General features: G+C 50.7%; 1 protein-coding gene across 3 annotated transcripts in view; it reads right to left on the bottom strand.

Moving 5' to 3' along the window:
* Positions 1 to 27341, bottom strand: part of MIS18BP1 (MIS18 binding protein 1) — a 1508798-nt gene that overhangs the window by 167397 nt on the left and 1314060 nt on the right. The gene's annotated exons all lie outside the window — the stretch shown is intronic.

Below are 27341 nucleotides of genomic sequence, written 5' to 3'. Positions count from 1 at the left end.
GCGAGGACCGGGACCTGGAACGGGCATGGCGGGAACGGGTACCCTTGTCCGAGCGGGACCTCTCTTGCAAACCGCGCCGACCACCCGAGCCCGAAGGCGTGCGAGCAGTGTCTCACAACCGATCACGACTGACCCCACTCGGAGGCGCGGACGGACCGGTGCCCTGCGATTCAAGAATCGCCAACATCTTCTTCCCGAAGGAAGCCCATTCCTCCGGTGTCGCTTGCATGGTGGGATAAGCGACCCGCCGACAGGCGGAGTCCTCGGAAGAGAACGGGGAAGGCGACCGATGCAGGCGCTTCCGGGAATGCCTCGAAGAGGCAGAGGAGTGGCGAGACTGACTCCTGGAAGGAGACCCACTGGACCTTTGACGATGACACGGAGAGTCGCCTCTCGAATCATCCGTCGAAAGCCCCGCAGACCTCGACTTCCTGGGCTTAGACACCCTACCTACTCTTGTGCTCCCGCAAGGCCTTGGCCGTGAGCGACTGGCAGTCGACAGTCGTCCGTGTCGTGGGCCTCCCTGAGGCACCAGAGGCAGGCGTTGTGCGAGTCCGTTACCGACATCTTGGACTCACAGTCCCCGCATTTCTTTAAGCCCGGACGCGGGGTTGAAGACGAGGTAGACATTGTCACAAACAGATTTTCACAAAAACCGAACACGTTCAAAGAACCGAGAAGAATACAACAAACTCCAAAGAGTCGAGGCATACTGAGATTCACGAAGCGAACACGTTCGCGGAAAAAACGGAACTGAGGCTACGGGCGTCATGCATCCTACTTCTCACATCGGGTGACGTCGGAAGTGTCCAAATGAATTGTGTTTTGGAAAGGTGAAAGACTTGAAGCACAGCCCCTTGTACTGGAACTGGTACGGCTTAATTGTAAACTGCAGAAACTTTACATGCAGCTGGTAAGCGGGGACATGAAGGAAGGCATCCTTGAGGTCTAGGGAACACATCGAGTCCCCTGCGCACAGACTCTGCTATGTGCGCAAAATTAATCATCTTGAAGCGTTCGAGCGGTAAAGACAGATTGAGAATTGACAGGTCCAGGACTACCCTCAGGCCAGCCTGGTTGTTCTTGGGTACATCAAAACTCCTGGAGGTAGAAACCGAACCCCTGTCTGACAGAGGAACCAGTTCCACCGTCTGCTTCTCCCCAGACCTTTCTTGCCACCTGCAGGACATCTCTATGGAGCAGAATGCCAGAACTCGTGGTGCGTTTGCCCAAAACCTCTGCTAGCACTCCAGACTCCTGGGGGGCTTCCTCCGGAAGGGGAACCCCAAAGAACTCTGCAAGGCCCTGAAGGCGGTCATGAAAGGCCTCAACAAATACCGAAGGTTCATCGTCCTGGGTGTCATTGTCATCATCGCTGTCATTGCCCCCACCCCTTTTTTACAGACTGAGGGGAGCCCAGGCCCTGGGCCACAGGTGCAGGCGGGGTCCCTCTCTGGTTCGGAACCAAAGGCAGGTCCAACCGCTGTTGAGGGGGAGGTGTTGATGGTACAGGAGGAGGGGTCTGGATAACCGGCAAGGCCTGGAGCGAGGGAGGGACAGGCACTGCCACTGGCAGGGCAGGAGGAATAAGGCGGAGAGGGCCCAGAGGCAGAGGCCGGGGAGGCACAACCTGCAGGATGACCTCCTTCACTATATCCTTGAGGAGCCCAGTCATCTGTGGAGAACGCATGAGGAGGAAGCGCTCAAAGAAGTGGTCCTCGCAAGCCTCTGGGTCCCTAGGGCTCAGAAGCAATGGGTCTCTGCTCCTGATCAAAGCGCCAAGGCGCGTGAAGCATGTAGCTGTAAGGCTGCGATGGGGAGATGTATCCCTGAGGAGACCAGCCACCTCTACCATAAATTCGAGCAGCTTCAAGAGGGAATGCGACTGGAACCTGGGCGAGAGCATGGGCGCCCCCCTCTTAGCACCCCCCCGCCACCCCCACCCCCTGCTCAAATCTGAAAAAACCACGTCCTTAACCGCCATCTTGTGGCCTTGCGTTAAGCCCAGGTCAGGAGGGCACGAAGGCCCCAAGCCGCGTGTTGGCCCAGACATGGGGGGTCACGCCATGAGTTCTTAACTGAAAACACAATCAGGGACCACAGAGAACACTCGGAGCACTCGGCTGGCCAGCCAGAGAATCGCACGGACGACCACAGAGAAAGCTCTGGTAGGTTGTGCACCCTTGACACCTGTGCCGTTAGTCGAGCTGGATTGTGCCAAGGATGGACTCTTGGAGGTAGACCCCGACGATCCCCTTTCCCCTTGGGGTTGATAAGGAGGACCAACTTGACTTCCCCTCCGAGGACAGTCCGTTAGGGTCTCTGAGCCCCTCGTCTTGGGAGTCGGTAGCCTCGACACCCTCGGATCTGCCCACGGAATGCCCGGAAGAGCCCCAAGGCCCATCAGCTTGGCAGTTGGTAGCCTTAGTGGCCTCGGGCCTACTAGAACCTGAATCCAAGGAGCCCTTGTCCGAAGGAGCGCCTGGGAGGGGGCCTATGTGCTGAAAAGCCGTACTAAACAAAGGGCCTACCTTGTCCTGACGGGAGGTCCCGGAGACACCTAGTCTTTGAGGTGAGCTGGAGGAGAAGCGTGGAAGATATCCCACCAACGCGACAACCAATTCTTCAATGCCCGATGACCGAAATCGTTGCAAGCTGCGCAAGCATCCCAGCGTTGGTCTGGCCCCAGGTACTCAAAACAGAGTGCATGGTGGTCCGAGGCCAGGAACGAGCGGTCTCAGGGCGCACATCTGGTGAATCCTCCTGCAGCCCACATGCGCTGTGGGAGGCAAGGCACTGAAGGGAGGTGAAGATGATTGAAAAACAAAACGGGGAGCAGGCGGAAAGTTAAAAAGTCTCTGCGCCTAGCTGCCAGTCCCGACACTGTCCGTGCGGAAAAAGGGACTGAGGTGAGGCGCCGGAGGGATGGCCTTGAGGGGCATTCCCATGCCCAGGGCACCACCCCTGCATGCTGGACTAAATTTAGCGGGGGAAGCTCAAATTTTCGCTGCCAAAGGTTCTGTTACTGTCCCCATGTTGGGGGGACGCCCACAAGGATGGAGGAAAGGGGATAGGACATATGAGTATGCAGAAGGAGGGACTTGTAGTGTCTAGGGAGGAGTTGTAGTGTGGAAGAGGGAGTAGTATTGTGAAGACTGTAGCAACATAAGAGTGCAAGTGAGGGCATAAGGAGTGAGAGACATTGGAGGGCCAGAGGAGGAAGAGGCAGGCGGTTGGAGGATAAAGAAGGATGGAGCTGTGAGTAAGAAGAGTGTTACGCTCACCTGGTCTTTACGGAGGCGTTGGGGCACGGTTGCAGCCCTCCCGGGGGTGACGTCGCTTGGGTACGACTTCGTCCTCAGTGCTTATGTGATGACTGGTGGTAATAGGTGATGCTGCTTGGGACTGCTCCTGCGTGGAGAATAGGGAGTGTGAGTATGCCAGCTTGTGCGCCTGATCCCCTTCCAGACCCCTTCTCCCAAACCGTGGTATGCGCTGTCCCTGGAAAGCTCACCTGTTGATTAGTTTTGGCGAGCACTCCGTCCTGCTGGCAGGGTCGCTTGTATGATCTGGACTGAGTTCCTTCACTGGACCCTTGCACGTGGTAGTCCAGTCCTGCTGCAACTAAGCCACTATACTTCAGGCAAGTGTTCCTGTTTGCCTTTCCTTGTCTGTTTTTGTTGTATTGTAAAGTGTGTTGTCTTGTATTGCTGTCCGTTCCACTTTTGATGTTTGCTCTTTTGCTTTTTTCCCTTGCAGGTGATGTTGCTGGCCCAGCAGAAGCTGCGGAGCTCGAGGCGGCAGCCGGAGGGAATGAGGACCGAAGCTGCAGCGGCACAGTAGCTGGTAAATTGTTAACTAGGGGGGCGCGTGGGGTTCAAAGGCGGCGCGGCCCTAGGGCGGATGTTCTAACCATGTCTTTCTTCTTCTTCACAGGGTTCGGGTACGTGGATGCGGAGTGTGGTGCTGCGGCATCGGGATCAAGATCACTGGATGTCAGGAGATGAGTTTGCAGATGAAGCACCGCTTTCCTGGAGTTGAGTATGCAGGAGAATGCCTGGTTTCAAAGGTAAGTAAACGGGTCCAAGCGGCGGTGAGCGCGACGTTGCACGCAAGTGCACAGTAACGCGAAGCACCGGCCTTAAGGATGGAGGAGCTTATATAGCTGAGCTTCTGAAGCCACGCCCACCAGGTTCAGCCTGCCTGCCATACCCGATGAGTCAGCACATGAGGATGTATCAGCTCCTGGAAAGTTCTTGTAAATTAAAAGCACTCCTGCACTGAAATAAAGTGTTCCTGCTCACATTTCTACATGAGCCTGGCACCAAAGGCGCCAGGACCGAGTCCAGCCAGGGCCCCTGTGTTTATGGGTCCCAAAAGGGACATAAGTGAGTCAAGTGACCCATTGCCCCCATCACTAGATGGTGTGGTTTTTGTGTTCTGGGGCCTGTGGCCATGACAAAAAGTAGCGAGAAGAGTACATCAGGGAAATAACGAAGGAGAGGTGTACCTGGACATCACAAGAAGCAGAGCAAACCGGGCAGAGCTGAGCTGCACAAGCCATGATCCAGTTTAGACCACCAACCACTGGATAATGTAGGGACATTTACGAAGTCTCGGAGAGAGGTTAAATAGATAAGGCAACAAGCTTTAGGTACTTCCGTTCAAGCAGGAGAAAGAACTTTGGACTCTTCAGGATACACATACCTGGGGGGAGTAGGGATGCCAGGGTTAGGGAGGATTGGTGCTTTTCCAATGTGATAGAGGGATAGCCCGAGAGCTGTGCCTAAAATAAAAACCTGTTAACAGTTTCTGAGCTGTGGAGTATTTCTTGAACCATCTGTGACAAATCTTTCTGAGGAAATGTTCTGTCCATCACCACTGGGGGTTTTAAAATGAGTTTAATATATCCAGATATGGCTTTGGTTAATATACTGGCTCCAGAGATGACAACTTGGAATTTCCGGTTTGTGGATCCCCAGGAGCATATAGACGATCCCAAGCATTGAATTGTCTGTCATTTGATTATGGATATGCTCACAGTAACTCTCTAATCCTCTCCTAGTTAATAAAGAATTCAGGTGAATATGTCTCAGACAAGCTAATGAAGTCCGGCCTCTGAAGGCCTGAAGGAGAACTTCAAATTGACTGAGATGAAAAAGTCGAAGTGAAGGTTCAGCAGCATCTGAAGTTTGGACATAAACTTGGTAGGGCTGTCTGCCCGTATGGGCCAATTGTCAAGGTGTAGTTATATATGGACTCTGAGGTAGGCCACCACAGTGGACATCACTTTTGTGAACAACTGAGGAGCAGAGTTTTTAAGGGGAGGATGTTTCATTGCTACTGCCCGCTCACCGCTATAAAGTAAAGGTAGCAATGATACTGTGGCCAAATTAGAATATGAAGTTAGGCATAACTTTGATGCAACATGCAGGGTTAAGATTCCTTGCAAAGACAATTGAATCTGCAATGGTAAAACCATCTTGAACTTGTGTGTAAGGAAGAGCATAAGATGGGAGGGATCTAGTTTTGTATGCAGGAAGCCTTGTCCTCCACTATGGCATTCAAATCACAGACTCGATTTATTGATAAAAACACATGACCATGAACCTGAAGGAGGAATGAGGATAAGTTGAAGCCCCAAGCCGAAACAGAAAGCATCCACATATCCCTGGTGACGTTCTTCCAGACGGGTAGCTGGAGAGATACTTATCCCCCATAAGAGTGGAGTGAACAATAACTTGGAAGTCACTGCTTTGACGTCAGGTCAGAAAGGGAAAGCTGAAGCCCATAGCCTCTGTGCGTTGCTTGTGATGTTGGAAACTAGGGGAGCAGTAGAAGATATGTTGAAGTACAGACCTCTACTCCGCTCATTATTATGGGTTTACAAGAAGTCATGGATGCCATTAAGCATGCAAGACACATCTCAGAGGTAACAATTGCATCGGGTATTGAAATGACAAAACACATTCACGTTATGCAGGAAGAAATTCAATCATGCCAATAAACGAGCTGGATGCTCGTAGTGTGCCTGCCCCCCCCCTTAGCGTTATCCATCTCACCGACAACATCGTTTATGGGAAATATAAGGGAATTCTTGACCAAAACTCACCAAATAATTAAACATGATAACGCTCATGAGAATATGGTAAATCGGGAGTCTTTGAGTAGGGAGCCTGGAACCAATGAAACCATTTTGGATGTATCTGCTCCTTGTCTCGAGAAGAATGCTACTTCTGAGGTTTTGGGTAATCACCTAACCCGCGAGATAGTCACTAAGGGTCATGATGAGGAAGTGCCCCAGTTTCAGAATACTATAAACTCCAATAAAGCCAAGCTTGACTCGACTCCTCATACAAAGTCTACGACTTTAAAATGCTGTCTCCTTAACACCCGCTCTCTTGACAAGCATTCAGTTGAAATTGCTGACAAGATTCAAGAGCTGGATTTAAATATCCTGTTTCTTACTGAGATATGGATGTCTGAATCCACACATCATGCCACGCTTCTTGCTACCCCCGAGGGATACTCAACCTTTCAATCAATGCAAGATAGTGGTAGAGGTGGGCGGGGCAGCTATTATCTTTAAACAGGCCCTGAAACTGCATGCTGTGAATTGTCCTAACCTTAACAACTGTGAGGTTCTCCTGGTAAAACTGAACACAAACCCCACATCCTCTATTAGCATACCACTGATATACTGACCCCCCTAGAACCACTGCCCTTTTTGAAGAACAATCAATGGCTATCATAGGTAATCTGTCAAAGGACACGTCTTCCTTCGTCATTCTTGGGTGATTTTAATCACTGGTATAATAACCCTCTCGATGAAGCCTCCCAGGATTTAACCTTATCCTTTGAATCCATCGGGTTTCAACAACAGATAGACAGTGCCACTCATAAGAGCGGTAATATACTAGACTGGATCGCTATAAAAAACCTCCATATTAATATTTCCACCATTGTGGAATGTATCTGGTCCGATCACTATTTTATTAATTTTGAGTGCTTGACTCAAGCACCAGCAACCCATACGTCCAATAAGAATAACCATTTGAAAACTTGGCGTAACCAGAAAAACGGGACGCATGCTGCTTTTAAGGAGTTAGTAGTTCCGCGTCTCCCCTCATTACAGAAACATCATTCTCTTGACGGGTTCTCCCAGTTATTTAGGTCAGCTAACAATACAGTATTTGACATGCTCGCTCCTCTTAAATCAGCGAAATTTAACAAATCTACCAATCAGAACAAATGATTCTCAGAGGACATCTTGATAGCTAGACGAATCAAACGGACAGCTGAAAGATCCTGGAGAAAAGTTCCGTCCGTTGAAAATATGGTGTGCTATAAACAGGCTGTTAAAGGCTATAAAGAAATAATTCTGAACGCCAAAGCTAATTATCTAAATGATTGAATCCATCATGCCAAATCCCATACTAAAGACATTTTCCATTCTGCAAGAATTGAAGAACCCCTTGGTTATTAATCAGACACAAGAAACCAATGCCTGGTGCCAAGCCATTCACGACGGCTTCAATAGTAAAACTGAGAAACACCAACAGGCCATCAAAGAGCAATTGCATACCCTCCCTAATCACATCCTGATACCAGAGAGATCGGACCAAAGCGCCAAAGTCTCTTTGGAAGTCTTCTCCTTTGAAAGAGTATCAGAATCAGAGGTTCTTGATTTATTCACAAACTAAAGCCCTCCTCTTGTAAGGGGGATGCCTTTCCAGCAAAATTCTTTAAAGGTGTCTGTTACCTTGGCCCCTTGGGTTACGCACTTCGTAAATCAACCCTTCGATGAATCTTATGTACCTAATAACATCAAAGAGGCTTGGATCACTCCTCGTTTAAAGAAAGATAACCTAATCCTTCAATACCTGGTAACTTTAGACCCATTACCAATGTACCATTTCTATTAAAGATCATAGATAATGATTGCTTACATACAGTATCAGAAATGTGTTGAAAGCAATATCATTCTTGCTGAAGAACAATCTGGCTTTCATGCCAATCATGGCATCTTCAGAATAATATTGCGTCCATCACAGAAAAAGGTAATCCTGCATTGCTTCCTTTGTTATATCTTTCCTCGGCATTTGATTTGATCAACCATGAACTTCTTGCCGAAAGACCTATCTCAGTTGGTAGATGCTCCCAGTCCGCTGCAGACTGGTTCAAATCTTTTTTAGGTCCCAGATCTGCAGCAGTTGTAAAGGGGAATTTCTCCTTAATAATCCCACTATTATGTGGAGTCCCACAGGGGTAATGTTTGTCGCTGCTTTTAGTCATTATTTTCTCAAAATTATTATGTTACGAACCATGGGTGTCAGGTTTACAATCTAGGTCGATGACACCCAGTTGGTATTTACTCTATCTGGAGACTATGAACAAGATGCACAAAGAATAAGAGAGGTTTTCTCAGCTATACAAATCTGGATGGAGTTTGTTAGGTCTTAATGAAGCCAAAACTGAGCTAATTTGATAATCGGTACTTCCCAGAGATTAAAAAACTCTAAAAGACAAATATCGAAGCTTTAAAATGAACAACAGCAATATTATGGTCTCTGACCACGTAAAAACGGTAGGCGTTTTTATGGATTCTCATCCCTCTTTCAAAAGGCACGCTTCCCATCTTAAATCTACTTGTGCCTTCTCCACTAACCTTCTCTGGCAAATTTGCCCTTATCTAACTAAGCCCAACTTGGCCATAATTGCTGGCGCTATTGTTAATTCTAAACTCGATTATTGTAACAGTTTGCTGATGGGCACTTCAAAATCGAATACAAGAAAATTGCAAACCATCCAGAATGGAGCCGTTAGAGCAGTAAATGGCCTAAGTAAACATTTGAAGATATCGGCCGAGAGGAGGCATCTTCACTGGCTTCCAGATGGTCAAAGAATTAAATTTAAAAGTGCTTTAATAGTTTTTAAATGCCTATCTGGTACGGCATCCAAATATCTCTCGGATAAACTACAGAAAGCACCTCTTAGGAGAAACCTGCAATCCAACAATAATCAGGACTTACTCCAACCTCGCCAACTCCTAAAAAGAGTTGGTAGTATCAATTTTAGCTTCGGAATTCACTGCCTCTGTCTATAAAAAAACTGTGGATCCATTAGTACTTTTAAAAAGCAGCTCAAGACTTGATTATTTGATGATGGCACGGAGTAATTCTCTCTTTACTTCATGCTCTGGTTTCCTGATTTTCCATCTGCTTGCTCTATGTTTTCATGTTCTGTTCTGGTCCTTGTGAGTGCTTTGAGGCCCTTGGGCGAATTAGCGCTATATCAAAACCAATATAGATCGATAGATAGCAATCTGGCTGACAATGCATGTGATCCTAAAACATCTAAAACTAGACCCATGGTCTGCTCTTGTGGATTCTTGACTGCTTTTCCCACTGAAAGGGGCAAAGCAAGCTGCTTTCTCAGAACAACCAAAGACTTGGATGATTGCATAGAAATCCTTTGCTTTATTGGCTTTTTGTTGGTTAAGGAGTGGAATAGGTCTACCGCCTCCAAACCCAACAGCCAGGATTTTGTCTAAAAGGTGAATTTTTCAATCCTCTTCCAGGCTTGTCTCTTTATGTTCACCCCCCAAGCTGGTAGGTCCATTCGTTGGACGGCATTGTCCATAATGCCAGCCACCACCTACCTGTCTTGCCTCCTTCTAGGCACAACTGTGTTTTCCTGGTTTCATGTGTTCATATCCCTGCAGAAATATCGCCGTACAAGAATGGCGCCATATTATTGCGGCGATATTAACCCATTGAACCTGCGGGAGACACCACTGCAACCCCCATATTTTAAAAGGAGCGGGCGACACACCCGCAACCCTTACTCCCATTTACTCCAAAAAGTATCCCCCACAAATAATATCGCCTATGGCCGTTTCCAACAACCATATATATGGTGATATTATTGGTGGGGATAATATTACCTGGTACCGTTTTCCTATCGTCAAGTAGGACATTCTCCAAATCAGAAAACTGCTTTGAGATTCACAGATTTCCTGCTGCAAAAAGGGTGTCCACAGTGGCTTGCGTGTGATAGAGGGAAGTTGTTTCATACACCTTCTTCCCAATTCCATCTGTTAGCTTTTCTTACTCGCTCAATATGCTTGCTGAAGTGGAGGACGAAGTAATGCTGGGTCTACTCCCAAGAATTCTGCAACAATTGAGTGTTGTGTTCAATTTTGGAGAGCCAGGAAAAGTTTCACGGAAGGAAGGAGCTTACACCTACCTTTTGCGGATGGAAAGAATGAGGCTTCTCCTAGACCTTTAATGCCTCTGCCAGGACGTCTTTCAAAATGGAGGACAGATCAAGAGTCTGACCAGCCAGTGAGAATGACATCTGTTTATGAGACCAGGCCCCAGGGCAGAGGAAAGCTACAAAATTCTATTAGGCCCACCATCATTTTCGTGAAATGCCTTGGCTTCCATGCAAAAGGTGAGACTTAAGTAATCAGAAATAATACCAGACTGAAGAAAAAGATGGTATGATGCTGGGGTATGCTGCAGCTGTCGGTAGCGGACAACAGTAGCCAGAAGATGCAGGTGGAGGCCCCTCAGTGGTGGGCAGGGTTATTAAGTCCCCTGCCTGGTTCTTGGGTACAGGGTGGGGTTGCCATGGGGGCCAGGTGCCACCACAATCAAAGCAATGTTGGGAAGGGGATGGTGTGGTGATGAGCCCCTGAACCACCCTTCTGTGCCCCAGCCATTTGGCATGAGCTCATCATATTGGCCCGCAAAATGCTGTAACACCCCGTCAAGCAAGCTTCAAACGTGAGCAAGATCGCCAATCAACATGTGTACATGTGGCATCATGACTCCAAGACTTTACTCCATAAGGGGGTTGCAGGACCCACCACAAACCAGAAGACATTTTCTGTGTTATGATCCCTAGTACCGAGGATATATTACCAGAATTGTGAGGAGGGAGAGTCTGATATAATCGGATCATCACAGGATTTATTGGCACAAGAACGTTGAGAGGAACAAATACATGGTGCATGCTAGAAAGTATGATCACAACAATGATTGAACATACAATGGGGCCGCAAACAGGATACTGTTATTCACAGAGGATCTCCTTAGTGCACAGACCTGCACCATGGAGCTCTGAACAAACAGTTCCACTCCAGCCCGACGGCCAATGGGGGTTCAAGTTGGAGAACTGCCATAGTCAAGGGTCAGAGAGCCCTCCTGGAATTTAGAGGCAGAGCAGTGGGAGCAGTCACATCAGAGAGCGGTAAGGCACAATTGATCCAAGAATGGTTAGACCAAACCATATAAAATCTAGGAGTTGCAGAGACGAGTGTGTGTGTTTTGGGACAGAGGTGGCATGTTGGTGAAACTTGAAGGCGTACAGAGAGGAGGGTGGAGGCAGAGCAGAAAGATGAAAGCTGGCGAGTGGTATCCTGAAAAAGGGACAGCAGGAGTGAGATGGAGAATTAGGAAGATGTGGTACAGAGGAATAGCGGGAGGTGAAACACACTGGGGCAGAGGTTGTACAAGATATTGGCAGGTGAGAGGAGGAACCTATTGAGGAGACATTTGGAAAAGACATCAGGAGGAAAGAGGTGTAGGCCACTGTGGAGGAAGACAGCCAGTTGGTTCTGAAGGTGAAACAGGAGGCGAGGACGAGGAGAGAAGGAATAATGTAGAGGAGATGTAGCAGGCATGCTACAAGCTTGAAAGGAGAAAGGTAAGAAGGGGTGGGGGTAAGAGCAGAGGGAGAGGCATCCAAGAAGAGAAAATATTAGGCGTTGGAGAGGATCCCATAAGAACAAGATAGTTGTGACTCAGAGGAGGTAGGTAAGCGCAGGGTATTGGAAATCCTACACAGCGGCCCGACCGAGGAAAACAGGGTAACTTTACAAACCCAACAGAGCAATCTAACTGGCCAACCTCCATATGAAAGTTCAGGGACCTGTCAGCATTCTGCCACACCCGGGTCCTACCAGTTAGGAGGATTGTCTGGCCAATCCCCCGGTGTAGTTTGTTGTTCATCCTGTTGGGATCTGGCCCTAGCTTCTACCGTCTTCCAAGATTAGTCCGCCTGTGAATGTAGAGCCCGGAAGCCAGTCAAGTGTATTCCGCAGGGGTCTTAGTGAGAAGCAAATAACCTGAGCCCACAGGCAGAAGAACAAAGAAAAAGTGCAGGAAACTTGCAAAGCTCTTAGACTGAGTGATTGCAAAAGAAAATTTACCAGGAGAAAGAGTCCCTGGTTAAGAATATTGAAAATTAGAGACTATCGCAAATTTAGAGACCTTTGCTGCACCCAGAAACTAGTTTTCCAGAGCCTGTTTTTTGGCCCAGATGGAACATTTAAAACCGAGAGACTTGTTTGATTCCCAAGGAGATGAAAACGTGTTATTTTGTTCTATTTTTCCTTAGTTGATGCACCACGTCTTAAGGTATTACAAAGCCCAAAGAAATACTGCCCACAGAGAAACTAATCTGAACTTTGGAATTATGTTCAGTGCCTAAGACGCAGCCTCTCCCCCTACGTTGGGTCCAGACTTAGCCACTGAGAAAAGGTTCTCGGAGAAAGAGTTGTAAAAAGTATAATTAAGTTGACCAAAATGCATGTTCCCTAAATAAACCTTTATTTTTACATTCACCTATGAGCCCAGTCTGTTGTGGATCCTACTCAGCTGTGTTGGAACCAAAAACCTTCAGGGTCGGTTGGGGATCACCCAAGCACCCCTGTAGGGGATATCGGGGAGGACAGAAATGGTCCATCGTGAAGGCACTAAGGAGGTGCTGGCCCTCTAAGGTAAGACCAAAGGCCCAAATCGAGCCCCAATAGTGAGCCTAGTAGATGGCTGGTGGCACTCGGGATCCACCAGTTTAGTATTAACCTTTTCTGATGAAGTCTTATACTGATGCCGCATAGCTTCAGAATACTAAACCCTAAAGAGGGGATCCTCTGACTAGTTAAGCCCCCAACTGGGGATGGACACACTATAGGCTGGCGGCAAGTTTAAAATCAAAAAAGTGATGGGTGGAAGGTTTTGAATTAATCTGAAGCACTGGCACTGCTCTGGGTAACCTTCCACATCACTGTTCCTAGCCAGTCTGCACAACCGCAGAAGGCGTCCAGCCATAGCCCATAAAAAGGGATCCATAGGCCAACCAGAAGCATTAGCCTGGTATGAGGATCCTTGGACTGAGGTCTGGTAGGATAAATGACCTGCTGGGACTGACCGTGTGTAAATTAGTCGCAATATTTGTTAGTCCGAGGTGGTGTGTGGTGAAATATTTCCTCCCAGCAACGCAGCTTGTCCCCTATTGAGCGGATCAAACGAGTGCTGCACAGGAGCAGATGTGACTTGAGACACTATGTTGAGCATGTGTAGGTCAGACGTGGGGAACAATCAGTCAAGAGCTGGAGGAAAAGCACAGGTTTACAGACATTAGTGGATGGGAAAAGGTTATGGAGAACGGATGAGGAGAAAATAAGAAATAAAAAAGGGCAAGCATTACCAAAAAAAGGAAAGCTACTGCTGTGAGGCGTCCAGTCCGGTCGAGCAAGGTGAACAAGGACTGAAAGGAGAAGCATGCAGGAGCAAGGTTATGCACAAGACCATGCAGTTGCCTCACATTAATAAAATATGGCTTTGCTGTGCAATTTTGGCTCTTGACCAGTGCCTGTAGTATGCGGAAAGGGGACAGGGCATCAGTGCATTAAGATACTTACTGTGAAGAATAGTTTGGGATATATTTGTCAGCATCAAAATTACACAAATTAAGGTTGAGGACCGATTAATGCCTGGGGTGTTGATACATTATGAGTTATTCACCGTAGTGACTAAAGGATACTGCATGGACGTCTCTTCCTAGGGATGGAAGACGGAATCTTTTTCACCAGAAAAAACAACCTTCCCCTTTAAAATTAGAGGCGCGGGAGGGGTGCAGCCCAGGGAGCATGCGCTGCCCTAACTCCGCCCTCTGGCGCCACACCTCAGTCCCCATTGACGCTTCGACAATTGATTTAACATTGCCTAATGACACTAGTATTATTAGGGGGAGGTTGGTGGGACGTATGGAGTAAAGGGGACTATGACTAAGAGTATGTTAGTCACTGCGGTGAGTAACTTATAATTACTCATGCGTCCCGTCCCCGTTCCTCCATTCTGTATGGGCGATTACAACTGATTGTAGCCCCAGGGTGGAGAGGAGACCCTCCTTAAGCAAATAGGTTCTTGAGAACCACCTGTCCGAAAGCTGAATCAGATCTAGAGCTGGCATCCAAACAATAATGCTTGCAGAAAGCCGAGGGAGAGGCCCAAGTGGCCGCCCTGCTTATGACTTGCCAAGGGACATGGCGCTGGAATGCGATGGCCGTTGCCTTGCCTCTGACTGCGTGGGCATGCATGTTGGCCGGAAGTGGCTTGTGCTGGCCCTCGTATGTTTCTTTGATGGCTGAGACCACCCAGCGGGATATGGAAGCCTTAGAGGTCCGATAGCCTGATCTTGAGCCTCCAAACGTGACAAACAGGGCGCCTGATTTGCAGAAGCCCTTGGTCCTGTCCAGGTAGAATTTCAGGGCACGCTTGACATCCAGGCAGTGCAGCACTCTCTGTGCTTCGTCCTTGGGATCAGGGAACAACGTAGAAAGGACGATTTCCTCGTTCAAGTGGAAAGCAGGCAGAACCTTGGGCAGAAATGCCGGGTGCGTCCGCAAGACTACCTTGTCTTTGTGAAAGGTGGTATATGGCTCGGAGGCGACCAGTGCCTGGATCTTGCTGACTCTACGAGCCGAGGTAAGGCAGACTAGTAAAGCAGTCTTGATGGTGACCATCCTGATGTCCACAGACGCCATTGGCGCGAACGGGTTGTGCGCCCAAAACCATGTTAAGGTCCCACACCGGGTGCGGTCTCTTGACAGGCGGGTAGAGCCTAGCTAGACCAGTCAGATGTTTCTTGACGATGGGGTTGGAGAAGGAGAAAATGCCCTCCTCCAAGTTCTTGTAAGCCCCAATGGCTGCCTGTGAGAGGCTAAGGTGCCGAAGCGTTACCTGCTCAGGTACCACGCTGTGAGGGCTAGTTTCCCTGGCGCAGGGTGGATGACTCTGCCCCCCTGCTGTGCCAGATGATGTGCTGGGCCTGTCGGGAGGTGAATCGGGGGCACCTCCGAGAGGCTGAGTAGCTCCGAAAAGCATGGCCTGGCTGCCACCATGGAGCTATTAGAATGAGGTGTCGGCGAGACTCCTTGATTTTGCACATGACCCTGTGGATCAGGGGAGTGGGCGGAAAGGCGTAGGCTTTCATGCCGGCCCACTGGAGGTGAAATGCATTGCCCAGAGAGCCAGGGCCCTGGTCTTCTTGTTGTGCCAGGTGGCAAAGAGATCCACATGGGGGTGACCCCACTTGTTGAAGATCTCCTGAATAACAAGGTTGTTTAGCTGCCACTCGTAATTGTCCGCTCCCAGCCTGCTAAGCCTGTCCGCTTCCAGGTTTGATTCCCCCGGGATGTGGACTGCCGTGAGGTAAATGTCATTTTCCAGGGCCCACTCCTGCATGCTGTTCGGCAGTTTGCACAGAGGAGGGGATCTGGTGCCTCCGTGCTTGTTGACATAGTACATGCTGGTCGAGTTGTCCATCTGGATGAGGACAACCTTGCCCCTGAGAAGTGGTAGGAATGCCCCGAGTGCCAGCCAGATGGCGTTCCACTCTAGCCAATTGATGTGGTATTCCTGCTCCTGTCGAGTCCAGGTGCCGTGGACAGAGAGATCGTCCAAGGCGACACCCCAGCCCTCGAGCGAGGAATCTGTGGTGATGCTGGCCTGCAGAGTGGGTGGCCGGAAGGCTTGCCCGTCCGCAGGTTGCAGTCTCTGGACCACCAAGTCAGGTCCGGGTGGAGACATGAAGGGACGTCAATCATCTCGGATTGAGAGCCCTGCTCCTGGTTCCACGAGGCCGCGAAGTGCAACTGAATCCTCCTCATCCTTAGTCTTTTGTGCGGCACGGCTAATAGGACCGCTGCCAGTACACCCAAAAGATGTTGGTACCACCATACCAAGGTCACCTCCCTGCTGAGGAAGTGGGCGGTGGCCCTTTTGATGGCCAAGATTTTGTCCTCCGACAGGAAGACCTTCTCGGAGCATGTGTCCCAGATGTGGCCCAGGAATGTCAGAGTCTGCGTAGGCTGCAGCTGTGACTTCTTGAGATTGAGCTTGGATCGTGCCGTGTTATCATAAGGGCATGGGAAGAGTGGTGAACTTCTCCCAGAGATGTAGCCCGGACGAGCCAGTCTTCAAGGTATGGGTAGATGTGGAGGCCCTGCGCTCCGAGGAGGGCCGCCACGGCATTCATGAGTCTGGTAAAGACCCTGGGGGCCGAGGTGAGGCCAAAAGGAAGGACCTTGTATTGAACATGGTAGCCCATGATCCTGAAACGATGTGGCTGCCAAATCGGGACGTGTAGGTACGCGTCCTTCAGATCCAGGGAAAACATCCAGTCTCCCATGTCCAATGTCTCTGCTATAAAAGCAGGAGTAACCATCTTGAATTTTTGCAGGTGTAAGGAGAGGTTGAGGGTGGAAAGGTCCAGAACAACTCTCAGGCCCACCTGGTTCGTCTTCTGAATGGCAAAAATCCAATAGTAAAAGCCAAAGCCTCGCTATGAGGCTGGGACTTCCTCCACTGCCTGGCGCTCTGAGCGACCGGATCGCCGCCAAAAGAGTTGCTGTCCTCACCTGTGGGAGTGGAGGGGAGGAGGGAGGAGAGGCTGGGATATGAAGGCGGTACCCCGTGGATACTACGGAAATGTGCATGGCGAGCAAGCCTACCCCCCACCAGAAACACGTGGACCCGAAGGGGCGTGTCATCCTTTCTTTCCCTCGGAGGCTCTCGCTGAGGAGGGGGACTGGAAAAAGACCTTATTCCCCCCCCCCCCTTTTGTTGCTTGCGCTGGCTCTGAGACAGCAAGCGGTTCGGCTGCCTGGATCTGCATTCCTGGAAGCTGCGGAACCCTCCATTTGCATGACCCCTCTCTGAGCGCTGCTGAGATTGGGTGTATTATTTGGGCGTGGTCTTTGTAAGGATGGATAAAGACTTAGCTGTTTGTGAGCTGTTTTTCTTGTCCAGCTCTTCGTCCGTAGAGGAGTGGAATAGGTTCCCCCCTCTACCCCTCGACGGTAGATCCAGTATGTTTTCCTGAACATCTAGGTTAAATTTTGTTGCCCGGAGCCAAGCTGTTCTTCTCATGTCTGTGACAAAACAGATGGCACGGCCTGAGGTATCAATATGACACACTGTGGATTCCATGAGGTCATGCGCCACCAGCTTGGCTTCAGCTAGCCCTGCCTTAAAGCGTGATTGGCTCTGGGTGGGGAGTTCTAAGAGGAAGTCTGCAATTTCCCGCCACAACCTTTGGTTGGCGGCTACCAGCATGGCATCATCGTTGGCTTGACGTAGCTGTAAAGAGGGGTTGTAATAGAGTTTCTTGCCATACGCCACCAAGATCTTCTCCTTGCCTAGCAGCGCCGCAGAGGAAGAGGCTGAGGACGACTAGGGCTTGGAGTATAGTGATGCCGCAGCAATCACCGAAGAGTGTGGCTGAGGATGGGCCGAAAACAAGAGTGTATCCCCTCCACCTACTGTACTTGGCGTCCAGGTGACGATTGACCTGCTGGGCAAGTGGGGTTTGAGCCAGCCCTTCTTGGCCAGGGAGACTACATTGGTCTGTATAGGAATCACAGATTTGGCAGAGGGGCGTCGTGTGAGGACTTCAGCCAGAACCCCCTCTGCCGGCTGCTCTACCTCAGGTAGGAGGGAGGCCCAGGTACTCCGCCAGACCAGCAAGACATTCATGGAAGGCCCTGGCTGAGGATGGCGTGTCTGGATCGGCCTCCTCATCCATATCCTGCGGATCTGGAGGATCCTGTGGAGGAGTAGTTAGCGCCTAAGGCTGGGGTACAGGGCACGCGGCCGGAGGCTGGCACGGGGCCCCCTGTGGAGTCGGCTGGGGAGCCAGAAGTAGCTGCGCCGGGGCCTGGGGCGTCGGGGGAGGCATCTGTGGTGCCACTAGCATTGCGGGAAGGACTTCCCTGATGGTGTCTTTGATAACCCCCATCTGAGGTGACTTCATGAGGCTAAGGAACCTCGAAGAGCACCTCCTCACTGGCCAAAGAGGTGGCAGGGGGTGCCGATGGGGTGGCGGGGAGCAGCTGGAGCCGCTGCATACCCTGTCCATATGGACGCAAAGGAAAGCTGCCCTGAACAAATGAGGGGTAGACTGTAGGCCACGTACCTGGTTGAGGCCAGTCCAACCTTGACACTCATTCTTTGCCGAATTCCTGGATTGGCGTCGGACGGGTGCCTCTTTCTGGTGTGGCGGCCATTTTGTCGAGCTGCCTGCCACGTGCCTGCGACATGTTGCTCGGCCAGCTGGGCACGGCCTTCTCCAAGACTCTTGCGTGTGGATCCCAAGGCGTACCCTGCTCCTCGGGCCTATGCCCGGTAGGTGTGACACCCTCGACCCGGGGTTGTCAGTAGAGCTGCGTTTAGGCATCCCCTCGGATGTATTGCCGGTATTAGGGTGTAGCCCCGGTAAAAGAACCTTTCGGTCCCTCAACACAGCGCCCGGGAGTATCCCTCGACCCGAAGGCTGGTTGCTGAAGCAGCCTCGGTACACCTGCTGGTAGAAGGACCTGACAGGTCCCTCCCGCGCGTGAGAGTCCCTGGGAAGGAGTCTCCCTTGCGGGGTGCGATGGAAAGTATCGACCCTGCCTTGGGCCTGGTTCGATGCTTCACGAAGTTCTTGAGATCCTCTGGAGAACTCTGGAAAAGCTCGCTCCACCTGCATAGTCTGTTCTTCAGCGCCTTCGAGGACAGCAAGTGACACGCCAAACATGATTGCCAACCGGGGTCTGGGCCAAGGCAACGTACGCAGAGGGTGTGGGGGTCTGAAGTTGGGAAGAGCCTGTTGCAGGATGGACACCTGCTGAACCCTGTACAAGTCGACATGGATGGGGAGGAGCGTGACGCCTGAGGACCGAGTACCTGAATAATAAACAAGACAAAAAAGACAAATAGAAGAAGTATCTGTGCGTGGAATTACATGGCCGAAGCCAAACCCAGGAGCGCTGGTGAATTTGTCCGTCCCCGTCGATGCGGAAAAGGGGACTGAGGTGTGGCGCCGGAGGGCGGAGTCAGGGCAGCGCATGCTCCCTCGGTTGCACCCCTGCGCACCTCTAAATTTAAAGGGAAAGGGACGCCCATACAGTATGGTGGAAAGGGGACGGGATGTAAGAGTACATGTACATGAATGTAGCCCCAGGGTGGAGAGAAGACCCTCTTTTAAGCAAATAGGTTCCGTAGAACCGCCTGTCCGAAGGCCGTGTCTGACTTAGAGCCGCAGTCCAATTAGTAAAACTTACAGAAAGCCGAAGGGGTGGCCCAGGTGGCCGCCCCGCTTATGACTTGCCATGGAACCTGCCTCTGGAATGCGATGGCTGTGGCCTTGGCCCTGACAGCATGCGCATGCATGTTAGCTGGCAGTGGCTTGTGCTGCCCTTCATGGGCGTCCTTGATGGCTGCAACCACCCACAGTGCCATGGAAGCCTTGGATGCTTGATACCCGGGCCTGGATCTCCGTTTAGATGGAAAGCAGAGGGTACCTTGGGTAGGAACGCCGGGTGAGTCTGCAGGACCACCTTATCCCTGTGGAAAGTGGTATAGGGTTTCGAGGCCACCAGAGCCTGTATCTCGATGACTCTGCGAGCAGAGGTGAGCCCCACTAACAAAGCTGTCTTAATGGTGACCAGCCCGATGTCCGCAGAACGCCATTGGCTCGAAGGGTTTGTGTGCCAAGGCGCCCAACACCACATTGAGGTCCCAGATGGGGTGTGGCCTCTTGATGGGCGGGTAGAGCCTGGACAAGCCTGCCAGATTTTTCTTGACTATTGGGTTGGAAGAGAAGACCTCCTATTTCTGCAGGCCCCTAAGGCTCCCAGATAGGTGCGCCATATGTCCAGCTGCATGCCTGAGTATCCGAGGTGTGCCGAGAAGGAGAGCACATCATCGAGCGTGCATGTAAGGTGGGCAATCGGAGAGTTCGCCCAATGACAGAACCTACTCCATTTACTCTTGTATTGGCTCAGGGTAGCCTTCCTCCTGGCGCCCTGAATGATCTCCAGGTTAGGCTGAGGATAGCCTGAGATAGGCTCAGGTGCTTGAGGGTGATCTGCTCAGGAACCACGCTGCAAGGTCTAACTTCTGAGGTGCGGGGTGGAGGACCCTGCCCCCCTGCTGGGACAGGAGATGTGCTGGACCCAGCGGAAGGTGAATGGGTGGTCAGTACGCAAGGCTCAGCAGTTCAGCGAACCACGGTCTCGCCGGCCGCCATGGAGCTATCAAAATGATGCTGAGGTGACAAACTTCCTTTATCTTGCGGATTACTCTGGGGATCAGGGGTGTGGGAGGAAAGGCATTAGCTGTCATGTCCTCCCATTGAATCTGCAGTGTGTCGCCCAGGGAGCCATACCTTGTCCCTGCCAAGACACAAACTGAGGGCACTTCCTTTTCTTCCAGGAGGCAAACAGATCCACCTGAAGATGCCCCCATGTGTTGAAGACCACCTGCAGCACCTGGTCGTTCAATTGCCATTTGTAATTGTCCGCTCCCAGTCTGATGAGCTGGTCCGCTTCCAAGTTGGACTCCCCCAGGAGGTGGACCGCTGTGAGGTAGATGTTGTTCTCCAGGGTCCATTCCCACATGCCGATCGCTAGGCTGCACAGCGGAGGGGACCTGGTACCCCCCCTGCTTGTTGACATAGTACATGCTGGTGGTGTTGTCGGTCTGGATAAGGACGATCCTGCCCCCAATGAGCAGAAGGAAAGCTCTGAGGGCTAGCCAGAAGGCCCTGGGCTCCAACCAGTTGATATGTGTCTCCTGCCGGGACCAGACTCTGGACGCTGTGGCAGGCCAGAGTGCCTCCCCAGCCTTCCAGGGAGGAGTCCGAAGTGCTGCTGACCTGCGGGGGGTGGCTGCCGAAAGGGCCTGCCCACCCGCAGGTTGCAGTCCCTGGACCACCATGTGAGGTCCGAGTGGAGAGAAGTAAGTATGCTGACCAGCTCTGCTTGGGAGCCCGTTTCCTGATTCCAAGAGGCTGCAAAGTGCAGCTGTAACCTCCTCATCCCGAGTCTTGTGTTTCGGCATGGCCAGTATAACCGCTGCCATGATACCCAGTAAGTACTGGTACCACCAGGCTGAGGTTACTGTTCTGGTAAGGAAGTGCATAGTGGCCCATTGATGGCCGTAATCTTGTCCTCCGAGGGAAAGATCCGCTCGGAGCTCGTATCCCAGATGAGGCCCAGGAAAGTGAGGCTCTGCGTGGGCTACAGCGGGGACTTCTTGAGGTTGATCGTAAACCACAGGTCGGGAAGAGTGCTCATAAGTACTGAGGAAGTGTAGGTAACCCCCTCCTGAGATCTCACCCTGATGAGCCAGTCGTCCAGGTACGGGTAGACATGGTGGCCCTGGGCCCTGAGGAAGGCTGCCACCGCATTCATGAGTTTGGTGAATACCCTGGGGTCTGAGTTGAGGCCCAAGAGTAGCACCTTGCACTGGCAAGCCCATGATCCTGAAGCGCAGGAAGGAGTGATCTGGCTGCCAAATCGGGACGTGTAGATAGGCGTCCTTCAGATCCAGGGAGCACATCCAGTCTCCCCCGTCTAGTGTCTCTGCAATGAGTGCTGGCGTTACCATCTTGAATTACTGAATGAGTGCTGGTGTTACCATCTTGAATTACTGAAAAGGGAGGGAGCGGTTGAGGGTGGATAGGTCCAACACAACTCTCGGGCCAGCCTGGTTCTTCTTTTGTATGGCGAAATCCTGGAATAAAAGCCTAATCCTCTCTGGGAGGCTGGGACTTCTTCCACTGCCTGGCTCTCGACGAGCGACCGGATCTCTGCCAACAGAGTTGTTGTCCCAATCTGTAAGAGCGCAGTGGAGGAAGGAGAAGGGACCGGTAGGTGGTACCCAGAGGATACTACAGAGGATCCAGGGGTCTGCGAACTTCTGGTGCCAAAATTGCACGTGAAAGGCAAGCCTGCTCCCCACTGGAGACACGTCCACCCGAAGTGACGCGTCATGCTTGCTTTCTTTCCTTCTGAGGCTGCTGGTGAGGAGGGGGACTGGAAGAAGCCTTTGCCACCCCCCTTTTTGTTGTTTGCACCGGTGCTCACTGGGTAAGCAGTCAGGTTGTCTCGACCTCTGTTCCTGGAAGGCCCGTAGCGTTGATGCGAGTGGGTGTAGGCCTTGGCCGTGGCCTTCGTTAGGATAAAGACTGCAGTTTTTTAGCTGTTTTTCTATTCATCTAATTCCTCGTCAGTGGTAGAGTGGAAGTGGTCACTACCCTCGAACGGAAAGTCCAATATACGTTCCTGGACATCAGGGTTAAATTTAGTAGCCCAAAGCCAGGCCGTCCTTCTCATGTCTGTGGCGGTGCAGATGGCCCGGTCAAAGGTATCGATGTGGGCCACGGTGGACTGCATGATGTCCTGCACAACCAGCTTGGCTTCTCCTAGACCCGCCTTGAAGCATGCCTGGTTCTGAACCGGAAGTTCTGGAAGGAAGTCAGCTATTTCCCACCAAAGCCTCTGGTTAGTGGCTGCCAGCATGCCATCCACGTTGGATTGACGCAGGTGCAAGGAGACATTGGAGTACAGTTTCTTCCCATCCGCCTCCAAGAACTTCTCCTTGCCCAGCAGCGCCGAGGACGAGGTGGCCGAGGACAACTGAGGCTTACAGTACAGTGACGCCACAGCAATCACAGAAAAATGAGGTTGAGGGTGCGCCTCTGTCTATACTTGGCATCGAGGCGCTTATCGACAGGTTGGGCAGTGTGTGGCTTGAGCCACTCTTCTTTTGTCATGGCCACGTCTTTCTGCATTGGGATACTTGTTTTGGTAGGGGGTCGTAGGGTGAGGACTTCTGCCAAGAACCCCTCCTCGGGCTGCTCTACCTCGGGTTGAGGAAGGCCCAAATATTCTGCCAAGCCGGCAAGCCTGTCGTGGAAGGACTTCACTGACAACGGTGTGTCAGGGTCCTCCTCCTCGTCTGTGTCCACCCGAGCGTCCGGCTGGTCCGGAGCGGGTGGAGGAGTGCTGGGCGCCCTGGGCTGCGGTGTGGGGAACGGAGCCGGAGGCTGCTGCGGAAGCTGTTGTGGAACTGCCTGAACTGTGGGGGGTAGGGGATCCCGAATCAAAAGGTACCGGCAGGGGCAGCAGGGGCTGTGATGGGGCCAGTGACGCCAGAACCATGGGAGGAATGGGCAGAATGGCTGCATCTGGGGGGTTTGCATCAGCGCCAGGAACTTTTCGTAGAATCTTTCTTTGGAGGCTGAAGAGGTGGCAGGAGATATTGACGGAGTGGCTCGGGGTTGCTGGGGCCAGAGCGCACTCTGAATAGGTTGCAGGTGGAACCTGCCCTGCACCGCTGATGGATAAACTGTAGGCTGCGTACCTGGTTGACACCAGTCCCACCTTGAAACTCGTTCACCCGCCTGCTCTGTTCCTAGGAGTGGCATTGGACGAGCGGCTATGTTGTCTGGCCAAGCGGTCATTTTGTCAAGCTGCCTGCCACGTGCCAAAGTCATGGTGCATGGCTCCCTGGGCCTGGCCTCCCACAAGACTCTTGGTGGTGCAGCGAGAGGCCTACCCTGCATCTCAGGTCTTGGCCTGGAAGGCGTATTGCCCTAGGTGGTGACACTGGTAGTGATGCATGCAGGCACCCCCTCAGACATTGAGAGGTTACTAGGGCATAGCCCCTCGGGTGTACACCCGGTAAAAGAACCTTGCGGTCCGTCAGCACTGTGTCTGGATGGATCTGATGATCACCTCGGCCCTGAGGCTGGTAGCTGGACTAGCCTCGGTGTGGGTACTGAATGAGTACTGTACCAGAACCCGAGAGGTTCCTCCCACTCAGGCGTTTCCTGGGGAAGGAGTCTCCCTTACGGGGTGCAATGGAAAATAGCGGCCCTCCTTTGGGCCTCGATCTCTGTCTGACGAAGTTCTTCAAGTCCTCTGGAGGCGACCTTTCGAAGAGCTCCATCCACCTAGCCAGCATGTTCTTCAGTGCGCTGCACGCAGTGCAACCTTCCCGGCTGTGGTTGGCCCAAGGAAGGGGAGGCAAAGAGTGTGGGGGTCGGATGTAGGGACACCTGCAGAAGGCTGCTGAAGTCGACATGCGCCGGGGAGGAGCATGATGCCGGAGGACAAAGTGCCTAAATGACAAATAAAAGACAAAAAAGATAGAAGAAGAAACCGAGGAAGAGCATGTGATATTACATGGCAAGGCCAAACCCAGGAGCGCTGTTGAAATCGGCCCGTTCCCGTCGATGCAGAAAAGGGGACCGAGGTGTTGGATAGGTGGGCAGAGTCACGGTAGCGCATGCTCCCAGGGCCGTTCCCCCACGTGCCTTTACATTTAAAGGGGAAGAAGGTTTTTTCTGGTAAAGCAAGGTTCTGTCTCCCGTCCTTAGAAAGGTATGCCCATGCAGTATGGAGGAAAGGGGACGGGACGTAAGAGAAATGAAAGGTACTCTAGGCTGTACGTTTTAGCGTTGCTCAAGAGTCACGACTTTGGCACGATCTTCCAGAGAATTTATTTGATTTTTGGGGGAGCTCTCCCTTAGATTGCCTTTAACAGCTATTTTAAATTATATGTCATTTCTGAAAGACATGGGGCCCTCTAGGTGCTGGTTCAAGGAGCGCAGATGTGTGCTTAGAAGGAAAAAGCACAATTCTCAAGAGGCGGAAAGTTAAGAGTAGATTTTCAATTGGAAAACTAGGCTGAAATGTTCATTTTGCTGGCATCCAAGTAGAAAGTGTTGCCTACTGTTAGGGAGAATTCTCTTATAAGGCTAATTTTCCAAACCTAGCGAGTCCCCCAGCAGCTTTGCTGGATTTTAGGGGTTTGTTTTTTTCTCCTGCTAAGAGTGAGACTCTTTTTCTCCCACTCTTAGACATGATTTGGTGTATGTCTCTGACCATTTGTGTGCTTTTGGGCTATGGAGTCTTTTACTCCATAGGGTATCATCTGTTGTTGTGTATGTGTTACACAGCACCCTCAGTGCAGTGACACAGGGGTGTCATAGCGACCCCCAAACATAGACTCCATACCCTGGGACTGACTACTGTCTCCCAGAGCATGTAAAGTCACCATTGACTTTACTAGTCCAAAATTGTGAACAGAACCAGTACAAACCATCATATTGTGGAAGTACTGGAAGGGGTTAATTCGATTGCCGCTGGGTCTGTTTCCAAGGGGGCACTGTCCAGTCCCACCTTGTCGAGTTTCTAGCTGGTGGCAGTGGTTACCACGCAAAATATTCCACCGGAATATTTCATATGGGATTTTCCCATTGATTTTAAACACACCACTTTTTGGTGTAATGTTAAAGATACCGCCGGTTTATTTATTTAATATTAAATCACCGGTTGGGTCTTTTTGCCAGAACTCTTTTCTAAAATGGCTTTCGTATCTGTCTCTATAACTCTGACCAAGGTCGAGCACTTTGTTCCACTTTTTGGCGGGCTTCTCCACAGAAGCCCTCCAAATGGTGCCACTCTGTCTGGGTTACACAGGATGTGTGGGGAGGGGAATTGGCACCCTGGACTGCGTTGCCTTAGCAACTCAAGTCGCACTCTATTCTGATTGGCCCAATGGTGAGCTGCCCGGCTCACCACTTCGCATGTTTGAGTGACAGCTAGGCTGTTGAATGGGGGGTTTCTGCATAAAAGCAGGGCTTTTTGGAGTGGAACTTCAGAAGTCGCCACAAGACCTAAGAAATCCGAAAAGAGGGAAGAAGCTGAGCCATCTGCAACAACGACACCACCAGTGGAGCCCTGCTGCAACGACCTCACCACTTTCCCGACGACAAGAGGAGATCTTCTGCTGGAAGAGTCTTCTCCCGCTGAGCTGGTGGGATCAACCAGTTTGCCATTTCGCCTTCCAAAGACGTCTCTTGGTCGAATCGCCCGTGCCAAGCACCCCGGCAGCCGGATAGCCAAGCTTCACCACTTTGACCGCGAATAAAAGGAACACACCTTTTACCGACGAACTCTGCAGCTGGTTTCATCCCTATGCAGTGCATCGACTCCAAGTTTCCTCCTCGACAAGATCCTCTCTTCCCCTGGTCAAAACAACGAACTGCAACCAATGCCAGGAACAACTGCCACCGCTGGAGCTTCCTCTCCCTTTAAGGTACTGTGTTCCAACTGGCCTCCCTTTCTGCGGATTGCTAAAGGTGACCCTTAAATCCTTCACTTTCCAACTGGGATGGCGCAGACCTTCTAACTTTACTGCATGAATCACCCCAACCTCTTTTGAACACTCTGCAAAGACTTTTAGTGCATTTTAAACCGTGTGATCCTGGGCACATTTCGCTTTGCTCCATTTAAAGTGGGCCTGGCCTATGAACTTTGGCTCTACAGTGTATACTGCCTTCACTGACTTGCTTTGAACTCCGAAAAGTGTTGGGAACGGTTTTATTTTCATGCTCTGCCTTTTTCTCTCCCTAACTATTGGAGTGCCATCTAGGTTACGCGCTCACATCTGTTTTAACAAATAGTGGTGTTTAACTCTGACTTGTCTAATAGTTATCAAAGGAGGTGTTTATACTTTATCTGACTGTGTTTTAACTTGCTTTTGATTTAGAGTGCTAGGGTATTGCTTAAAGTGTGTTTTAAATAAATAATTATATACTTTTGATACAAAGCTCTGGTCAGTTTTGTTTGCTCTACTCTGTTTGTGGCCCTATTGTGTATACTCTGTATACTGCCTTACTGTTCTTGAGAGAAGTCTGACTGCTCAGCCACAGCTACCAAGTAAATCTGGGTGGTGCAGACTGCTACCAATTGGGTTTACTGCTTACTCCTGTAGTCTTAATCTTTTTGCAGTGTTCCCCAAGGGAACTGCACAGGATTCTGCCTAACACCTACTAAAAGAAATACAGCTGATTAATATTAAAAAATGAAGTTCTCATTTTTGGTAAACTGTGCCAAATATGTTGAAGGCCGTATGTGTGCTTTCTTCTGTCCTTACTGCATGTCTGCATCCTTAATAGATGTATCATAAGAGGTCCATTTCATTGTGCAATAGATTTGGGGGCCGGCATTATGTTATGTATTGCAAGCGAGGATTGCCATCAGGTTAAGAGGGAATCTAATATCGCATCGCTATACATTGGCTTGATATTCCTACTTTTCATTTATACATTTAAAAAAAAAAAATGTGCCCATCACTGATGTTCTGTTACTCATTTCTTTCTGTGCACAACTTGAAATGTAAAGCATAGTGGGACCCAAAAACTAATTTTTT

The sequence above is a fragment of the Ambystoma mexicanum genome, chromosome 14, assembly GCF_040938575.1.
Source record: "Ambystoma mexicanum isolate Mex_15411 chromosome 14, UKY_AmexF1_1, whole genome shotgun sequence".
NCBI lineage: Eukaryota > Metazoa > Chordata > Amphibia > Caudata > Ambystomatidae > Ambystoma > Ambystoma mexicanum.
Note: the sequence above shows the minus strand (reverse complement) of the source record. Positions and strands in the feature narration are given on the sequence as shown.